Below are 10,423 nucleotides of genomic sequence, written 5' to 3' on the forward strand. Positions count from 1 at the left end.
TTAATAGAATAAATGAGTTCAGCAAACGTGCAGGGTATAAGATCAATATACAAAAATTAATTGTACTGTTATAAACTTGCAATGAATATGAAAATTAAATCAGTTGAACAAATTAAATCCTATATAATAAAAGGCTAATATGCAAATCAACTGAATAGCGGAATGACTGGTCGCTATGACATGCATTGACCACCAGGGGGCAGATGCTCAAAGCAGGAGCTGCCCCCTGGTGGTTAGTGCACTCCCATAGCGGAAGCGCCGCTCAGCCACAATGGCTGGCAAGCGCAGTGGCAGGAGCCTCTTCCACCTCCCCGGCAGCACTAAGGATGTCCATCTGCCAGCTTAGGCCCGCTCTCCATGGGGAGTGAGCCTAAGCCGTCAGTCGGACATCTCCTGAGGGCTCCTGGACTGCGATAGGGTGCAGACTGGGCTGAGGGTCTCCCCAAGTGCACGACTTTCGTGCACTGGGCCTCTAATATATATATAAATGGAAAACAGGGTCCTTTTTGAGGTGATAAAAATGCTCTAAAATTAACTGTGCTGATGACTGCAACCTCTATGAATAAACTAAAAAACATTGAATTGTAAATTTTAAATGGATAAGTTGTATTACATGCAGATTATATGTCAATAACGCTGTTTAAAAAGTTTAAAATTTTTAAACAAACAATAGGGCAGGAAGCTCAAAGAAAGTCTCTTAACACCTAAACAATTTTTAAACATTTTATAAATTTAGTACCTCTAGTACTTCTTAAAGTTGTTTCATGGCTCATATTTCTAAATGCAGATATAGTTTTAAAAATTATCATTAATTTTGACACATGGAATATTTTTAAACTAGTACTAGGAATTAACTCAGTAAATTTATAATTTGCAGAATATACTTTTCCTTTCCTAGCCTCAAAATGAAAGCTATAAATTAGTACCTAAAAATATTCAATTTTTAAACATTTTAAATATATTAAACATGTATAAGTATACAAGTCATGTCAATTATATACACTAATTTTAAAAATAGAATGCTTCTGATGAGGTTATAGGAAAAAGTAAATTTTGTCCACTTAACATAAAAATACTGGTAAATATTCCTGTGTTAAAATAAGGAAGAAATTATTAGTAAAAAATTGTGAAAGTATAAAAGAAAAATCTGCCAAGCACAGAGACAAATCAAGTCATTTGAAGCAAGTCTGGCTCAAAATACAGTAAATAAAGTTTCTGAACCACTCTAAAGAGCCAGATGGTCCAGAATCCACTCCCTAAATCTTACAAGGCCCTGAATAAAAGTGTGCCAGAAAAAACAAAACAAAACAAAACAAAAAAACACAGAACAGAATGTAAGAACAGACTAAGAATGAAAGCACCCCAGCCAGCAAAGGATAAAACCTGTAAGCAAATTAAAATTATCCTATCTTCAAGCTCAGAATTTTAATGCCAATTTCCTATACTAAGTGAACTTTACAAATTATAAATGGCCTTTGCAGCCAAATTAAATATGCTCAACTTAGTTTACTGACAGTAGTATTTAGACATTAATTGCTCCTATCTGAGAATATTACTGCTGTCTGCTTTGCCATTCAAAATATTCTAAACATAAACTAAACAAAAATCACCCAAGTTTCATTTCAAAACTCAAAAGTATCATAGAAAGACAACTCAATCATGTAGTACCATTTATTACTCCACAAAAAGAAATTCAGCAAACAGTATATCAAAGGTTCTTCTCAGGACGACACTCCTACCAACTAAGCTATACTGGCCAGGGCGACAGAAGATCAGTTTGAAAGTCAATACGTATTGGTATGATGTACACCAGCAGTTCTCAACCTGTGGGTTGCGACCCCTTTGGGGGTCGAACGACCCTTTCACAGGGGTCGCCTAAAACCATCGGAAAACACACATATAATTACATATTGTTTTGTGATTAATCACTATGCTTTAATTATGTTCAATCTGTAACAATGAAATTGGGGGTCACCACAACATGAGGAGCTGTATTAAAGGGCCACGGCATTAGGAAGGTTGAGAACCACTGATGTACACTAACCTAGACAGGCTTAGGTTTTCATGAGTTACAAATTTCTAGAGGTTGCAAAATATAAAACTACCTTCTATCATGTTTACAAAAACCCTTCACTATAACTTGGTACAACAATCACTTTCTAGAGATGTAGTCTATGCCAGTGGTCGCCAATCTTTAGGACCTCACAGACCACCAGTGGTCTGTGGACCACCGGTTGGCAACCGCTGGTCTATGCAGTAAGTTGATTTTCACATAATAAGAAGTTGCAGCCTAGAACATATGTTCAGTTATAGCCAAGGACTAGCACCATAATTTGTTCTATTAGAACTATTTTGCCTTTAAAAATAAAGACTCATTCAATTTATGAGCTGTATACACTACCTGGGTTATAATCCTGGCTCTACTACTTAGCAGCAGCTTGACCTTGAACGAATTACTTCACCTCTGTGCCTAAGTCTTCTCTTTTTGTAAAACAATATTAAGGATGATCCAGTTAACAAGGATAATAAGGATGATCCATTATCAGATTATAAGGATTACTAAAAGCAGTGTCTGACGTATCATAATTGCTCAAATAAGTATTAATTATTGCTATTATTATCCCAATATTGACCTCTTCTCTCTCTCTCTCTCTCTCTCTCTCTACACACACACACACACACACACACACACACACACAAAGCCCAATCTCTGAATAATCTGTTACTTTTACATAACAACAGAGGAATGTAATATCATGTGAATTTTCATTCCAAAATTTATCTAAAATATTGTCAATGACTACCGAAAGCAGCATTGAAAATAAGCTTTAGAACAGATGTGCCTGGGTTCAAATCTCAAATCTACCATTTACAACAATCCTGAGTAAGTAATACAGAAGATTAACTCCTACTTGTAGAAAGGCTGTGAAAATTAAGTGAAATAATATATGTAAATCACCTAAAAGTATCTATTGCTTATCAGGAGTTTAACATCAGCCCTTAACAGTGACATAAGAATGTTATCCTTCCAGGATCTTTGCATTAATATTTAGCCCTCTAGATAAAATTGTTCCACAACTAAAATAAGAGCACTAAGAAAGGCAGAAAAATCACACACAAAATTAAGTTCACAATTTCTGGCTGTCTCACCATTTGAGTGTTTTAAGCTCAATGTCTAGGCACGATTAATCATTCATGGCTCATGGAAGGTTTAGGAGTAGAAATATAAAGATAAAATATTCCCTCTGTCCCTGTCCAAGAAAGCTTATACTTCTGTAACTCATATAAGCCTTAATGGATCACTAAGTTTAAAAAGTAAATATTTAAACCAGTGATTCTCAACTAGAGGCAATTTTGTCTCAGGAAACATTTGGCAGTGTCTGAAGATACTTCTGATTGTCCCAATTGGGGAGTGCTTCTAGAATCTCATGGATAAGGATGCGGAAAAACATCCCACAATGCACAAGAGAGCCCCCACACCAAATAGTTACCTGGCCCAAAATGTCAACCGTGCCAAGGTGGAAAAACCATGATGTAAAAATATCCAAAGTATTATGATATAGAAATTTTTCCAAAAAACATAGGTTCTTGGCCAAATTCTTATTTTACTGAAAACAACAATAAACAGCTTGAGTATTTCAGATGAAAAACTCCTAGGATCATTAAATTACCACTACAAAATCCCCAATCTAAAGGGGGAGGATGTGAGGCTAACTTTTCTCTGTATATTTGTACCATATAAAAACAAGTTTTTAAAAGAGCTTCAACCTTGCCCTAGCCAGTTTGGCTCAGTGGATAAGAGTGTTGGCCTGCAGACTGAAGGGTCCCAGGGTCGATTCCAGTCAAGGGCATATGCCTGGGTTGTAGGCTAAATCCCCAGTAGGGAGTATGCAAGAGGCAGCCAATCACTGATTCTCATCATTGCTATTTCTATCTCTCTCCCCCTCTCTGAAATCAAATAAAAATATATTGTTAAATAAATAAATAAATAAATAAATAAATAAGAGCTTCAATCTTTATTTAACTAGAGGCCCGATGCACGAAATTCGTGCAAGAGTAGGCCTTCCTTCCCCTGGCTGCCGGCACCGGCTTCCCTCTGACACCTGAGACCCAGGCTTCCCTCTGGCCACCAGCAGGTACCTGGGACCTGGGCTTCCCTCACAGCACCGGCTTCATCCGGAAGGTCTTCTGGAAGGACATCTGGTATAATTAGCATATTATGCTTTTATTATTATAGATTGCACCTCCAATTCATGAAAGCATTATTTATATCACAAAGATGTTTCTTATACTTCACTTCTTTCTTACTCTTGGACAAAATATTAAAAAGTTCAGTTATGTGATAGGAAAGCACAATATGAGGTCAACTTTTAACAAATATCATTTTTATAAGGTTGACAATGATCAAGAGTTTGATAATATACTATTTTGATAAAGCTGTGGAGAAAAGGCACACTCAAACACTGTTGGTGAATACAAATTAGTATTATCTATTCAAATTTTAAAAAAATATCCTGCCCTGGCAGGGTTGCTCAGTGGTTAGAGCATCAGCCCTGGGACCAAAGGGTCGTGGGTTTGATTCCTGACCCCCATCTGGACACGTGCCAAAGGCAACCAATAAATGAGTCTCTCTCATGTAGCTCTTGATCTCTCTCTCTCTCTCTTCCTTCCACTCTCTAAAAAAAAAAATGAATGGAGAAAATATCCTCAGGTGAAGACAAAACACACACACACACACACACACACACACACACACACACACACATATATATATATATATATATATATATATATACTAGAGGCCCGATGCACAAAGATTCGTGCAAGAATAGGCCTTCCTTCCCCTGGCTGCCGGCACCGGCTTCCCTCCGGCACCCAGGACCTGGGCCTTCGCTCTGGCTGCCACCTTCCACCTTCACTCCGGCCGGAGCCGCCTTCCTGTAGCTCCCTCCACCCCCCATCCCCCGCCCCCCCCCCCATAGCAGGAGTCCCACCCAGCCTCAGCCCCTGCGCACGTGTGCTGTCCCTAGGCCTGGAGCAGCTGGGACGGGGTGGAATGCCTGCGTCCTGGCCTGGCCGCCGCTATCTTTATCACGTCAATTTGCATATTTCCTCTTTATTGGCTGTGGGCACCGCCATCTTTGTCACAGAATGATGGTTAATTTGCATATTCTGTCTTTATTAGATAGGATAGCCATCTTTTGGATCAAAATAATACCCATTTAAAACTAATGCGCATACTCAGACACATGTAAAAGATGTGAAAAAGAATATTCACTGCAGCACTGTCGGTAATAACCAAAGAATGGAAACAACATAAATGTCCATCATTAGATGGCTAGTTAAATAAATTACAGCATATTCATATAAGGGAAAATCTTAAAGTTTTGAAAATAATGAGGGAGATCTGTGTGTTGGTATAGAACAGTGGTCGGCAAACCTCGGCTCGTGAGCCACATGCGGCTCTTTGGCCCCTTGAGTGTGGCTCTTCCACAAAATACCGGCTTTTCCACAAAATACCGACTTCTGCGCATGGGCCACGAAGTTTTAATCGCACTGTACTTGCGCGCCCACACGTGGTATTTTGTGGAAGAGCCACACTCAAGGGGCCAAAGAGCCGCATGTGCCTCACGAGCCGTAGTTTGCCGACTAAAGGTATAGAACAATCTAAACCAATTAAGCTTTAAAAATAATGATAATGATAATGAGCCACACAATAATATGCAGTTTACTAAAAATAAAAAGTACATATATAGCATAAATGTATTTGTACATGTATTTGCATATACATCACAGACTATTGCTGGAAATACACACAAAAGAAACTGGCAAGAATGAATGCCTCTAAGAAGGGGACTGAGGGCTCAGAACAGGAAGGAGACTTTCACTGGTATTGTTTGAATTTCTTTAATATGGGTTAATACTGGCTCTTTTATTGACTGACTGTAAAATTTAAACAAATCACAAATTCTGAGCCTCAGCATTCTCCAATTTGAAATGATGTTAACAACAGCCTAGCTCATTGGTTATTACGAGATCAAATGAAAGAGCATAAAGTGCTTTGTAAATTATAAAGCAGAACACAAAATTATAAATTTGAATGAATTCCCCAAACCAATTACAATAATTATTATTATCATTCTTCTGACCAATTTCTGTAAACCAAAAGATGGGAATATTTAAGATGAAACCTGAATGTAGATGCAATCTTAGAACACAGATTTTTTTTTAACTTTACCTATAGCTATTGACTTCAATTTAAAAGAGTACATTTTCAAAAAGTTGTCAGAGAAATGCTAAATCAGCTGATTATAGAAGGAATACGTGCTCTCATTGAAAAGAAGGCAAATAAAGATTACAACCATGCTATTACAAAATCTTGGGGTTTTTTTCTTCCAGTCTTTTTTCTATGCATGCTTAACCAGCTTAGGTCATTTGTCTAAATAAAATGTTTCCACTTTAATACAGCATTCAAATTATAACATTCCTCAGATTATTACAAGCTTCTAATAAACATAATTTTTTAAACAAACATAATTTTTAATGAAAGGCACAATATTTTATCTTCTTGAGAGTTCAACCACTTTAAAATGAAATTCCAGGGTGTGGATTTGCCTAATGAACTCTGCCTGGATTAACTTTTCATTTCTTTCTCAAATAACCAGATTACCTATCTTTCTCTCTGTCCAGCCCCAGCTCCCCTTCTCCCAAGCCATTTTCCTGCTTTTGGTTTTCCCAGAGTTCTAATTTTACTAAGTCCCAAACTCACAAAACAAAATAGTATATAAAGTGTGTATATAATTCCTTGAAAAATAAGTACAACACCTTAGATTGAGCCCTAAATCAGACTATTAGTGAGAGATGAGATTAGAACTATGATTTGTTGCTAAATAGAGATGCTCAATCTTTTTCTCTACATGTTAGTCTGTTATCATTCTGTCTGCAAAGAGTAAAAACAGAGGAATATTTTTCCATTATTCCTGGGAGACCTGCTATTGGACAAACCCAACTGTTCCTAATTAATTTTAACTATGACAACTCCTCCCAAATGCTAAACATTTCAAGCCATTTTTGAGAACAGTTAGATACTGCTCAATGAAAGAACAAATTTCCTGAGACTACTAGATTGTCATTTTCATACTCTGCCCTGTATTTACTGTCATAATTGTTAAACCAGACCACTGTGGTGATATATTTATTAACACAACTATATAATTTTTTAATGAAAATTTAAAATAAAATACCAGAAACTAAAATTATAGGAGATTTTTCCCCCTCCAATTTTCAAACTTTCTATAATGCAGTTATATCACTCTTGCAATTAAGAAAAAGAATTAGAAGGAAAAGCATTCTTATAGCATTTATTGTTTTAGACCACATACTAAGATTATTTTAAATCCCATTCTAAGGACTTCATTATTATTTAAAAAAAATAATCCTTATTAAATTGAAACAAGAAAACCTCTGCATAAAGCTGAACTGCTGGAAGATTATTTAAAATACTCATATCAGCCCAGCCAGCATGGCTCAGTGATTGAGCGTTGACCTGTAAACCAGGAGGTCAAGGCACATGCCCAGGTTGTGGGCTCAATCCCCAGTGTGGGGCGTGCAGGAGGCAGCCAACCAATGATTCTCTCTCACCATGGATATTTCTCTCTCTCCCTCTCCCTTCCTCTCTGAAATCAATAAAAATATATTTTAAAAAATAAAATAAAATACTCATGTCATGCCTATTTCAGTAAAATAAAACCTTTATCATCAAGAGCACTACTATACACCCACATGAAAGTTGACACACAAAAGATACTGGAGATTCAGAGGCACAAGACATGGCTTCCATCCTCAAGTTTTCTACCTAATTAGGACAACAGGGCATATACTGAAATAGAGAATCAAAAATACAGGAAACATTGGACATGCCAAGCATCTAGCACACAGAAAAGTATAGTGGAGTCCTCCTACAGAGACCTTGGTTCAAATCTTAGATCTACCACTTACTAGTTGATGTAAATTACTTTCCTCATTTGTAAAATGTTAGATTAAGTGAAGTAAAATTCTTGGCATATAGTAACACCCAAAGAAAAGCTAATAGTGTTATTGTTATTAGGGATACAGGTTTGAGGAAGAAATGGGCAACTGTAAAATGTTTTAATGAGAATTATTAATATCTTTTTATAATCTATCACCATAAGCAAAAATCACAAGTCTTTCTCAAGTTTTACTTCTTTTTTTTTAAATATATATTTCTTTATTGATTTAAGAGAGGAAGGGAGAGGAGAGATAGAAACATCAATGATGAGAGAGAATCATTGATCGGCTGCCTCCTGCACACCCCCACTGGGGGTGGAGCCCATAACCCAGGTATATGCCCTTGGCCGGAATCGAACCTGGGACCCTTCAGTCCGCAGGCCGACACTCTTATCCATTGAGCCAAGCCGGCCAGGGCTCAAGTTTTACTTCTTATTGACCAGAATAAAAGTGAACACCTAGTGTAAACAACTGAAATTAGAAAAAACTAAAGCTATCCAGCACTGAAATACCCTGGGAAAATCACCACTAAATCTACAAATCATAGAATATGATCTAGAAAAAAGAAAGTTAGTTGGAAAGGTCCTCAGATCAGCTGATTCAAACTCCCCTTCTAGAATGTAAGCTCCAAGTTTTGTCTCCAAGCTCCAAGATTGTTATTTATTTTGTTCACTAGTATATCCTCAGTACCTAGAATAATTCCTAGCACATAGTGAATGCTCAACAAATATTCATTGAATAAATATTAAAGTTAAGAAAGCTGAGGCCTGGAGATTTAATTCAGTGCCATACATTGTCATACATTGAGTTAAATTTGGCAGAGCTGGGACTGGAACTAACTTTTCATTATTCTAATAGTCTATCCTCTCTAGAATCTGGAGTATGATCATTTATTTTGGTGATTGGGAAGTTGGAGGGTTGGTTGGCAGGCAGGGGAAGAGGAAGGAAGGAATAAATTAAACATTTTTCACACTTCCCCCCAAATGTCAGTTTTGCTTACTTGACAGAGGCAAAAAAAAAATAAGTATAAACAAGAGAATCCCAGTACAGTGCCTAGCACAGGGGTGGGCAAACTTTTTGACTCGAGGGCCACAATGGGTTCTTAAACTGGACCGGAGGGCCGGAACAAAAGCATGGATGGAGTGTTTGTGTGAACTAATATAAATTCAAAGTAAACATCATTACATAAAAGGGTACGGTCTTTTTTTTTTTTTTAGTTTTATTCATTTCAAACGGGCCGGATACGGCCTGCGGGCCATAGTTTGCCCACGGCTGGCCTAGCACATGATAGGTACTTAACAAATATTAGTTGAACGAATGAACCTACTCCAAAACCATTATCATCTCATAAGCAGAGGTGGAAACTAACTTCAGCATCTGTTTAATCTTTGTAACTGTCAAAGAGCCTTTTAGAATGTTCAGTCACAGAGAAGACAAAGTTATTAATCACTTTTTTCCACATGGGCACTGAGGGAGGAGAGATGAATTAAAAGGCAAACCTGCCCTAGAGGATCTCTTTCTCTTGAGTTTACCTATGTCTGTCTATCTCTCTTTCAGCCTCTCTCTCTCTCTCTCTCTCTCTCTCTCTCTCTCTCTCTTTGTGTGTGTGTGTGTGTGTGTGTGTGTGTTGGGGAAAAGGGTTGACATAAACATATTAATAATGAATGTGAAACCAAATTGCATTGTTATCTCAGTTTCTTGCCTGAAGCAGTTAAAATGTTAAATTAAAAAACACAAATCAGCAAAGTTTTAGAATAACAAGGAGGCACATTAGGGTATATTAACACTTGGGAGGATTCTTTTTCTTGTGCCTTTTCAAATATCTTATTGCCTCTTAACGGCTTAAAAATCAAAATATTCTAAATTGACTTATTTGAATCAATGAATGCATTAGGATAATATTCCTAATTCAGTATTTACTCTGTGTGCATGCTAACATTTAAATATATAAAAATCACAAAAACATATTTAAATTATTTAACTGTCTATAAAACTGACAGAGCCTGAAGAAAACCTCCAGAGACAAATGCTAATAAATAGAAACTAAAAATATAGTATTACCCAGCGAGAGAATAAAGCAGGCACACATCTAAGAAGTAAATCTATAGGAGTCTTCAAGGGAACAAAATCTTCAAGAGGGGAAAAACTCCTGCCCAAATTGGCCCACAGAGCCAGAGAGCAACAGCCTGCCAACAAGATCTTGTTTAATGCAAGTCACTAACAAGCCTCATAAAAAGTGAACACCCAAGAGTCAATGCTGCCATTCCTTGAATTGGGGTGTCAGGGGGACCCTTCCAAAGGGATTCACCGCCAAGACTAAATTGCCACATTCCAAGCATTCTTCCCCACCACCTGCTTGTCAAAGTAGGGATAAGCAACACTAAACCACCTGGGA

General features: G+C 37.3%; 1 protein-coding gene across 3 annotated transcripts in view; it reads right to left on the reverse strand.

Annotated features, from left to right (window-relative positions):
• The window catches only part of EPS15 (epidermal growth factor receptor pathway substrate 15), a 110,716-nt gene that overhangs the window by 98,818 nt on the left and 1,475 nt on the right, over nucleotides 1–10,423 (reverse strand). The window lies entirely within an intron of this gene.

The sequence above is a fragment of the Myotis yumanensis genome, unplaced genomic scaffold (genome assembly GCF_028538775.1).
Source record: "Myotis yumanensis isolate MYYU_CA2020_CCGP unplaced genomic scaffold, mMyoYum1.0.hap1 SCAF_2, whole genome shotgun sequence".
Taxonomy (NCBI): Eukaryota; Metazoa; Chordata; class Mammalia; order Chiroptera; family Vespertilionidae; genus Myotis; species Myotis yumanensis.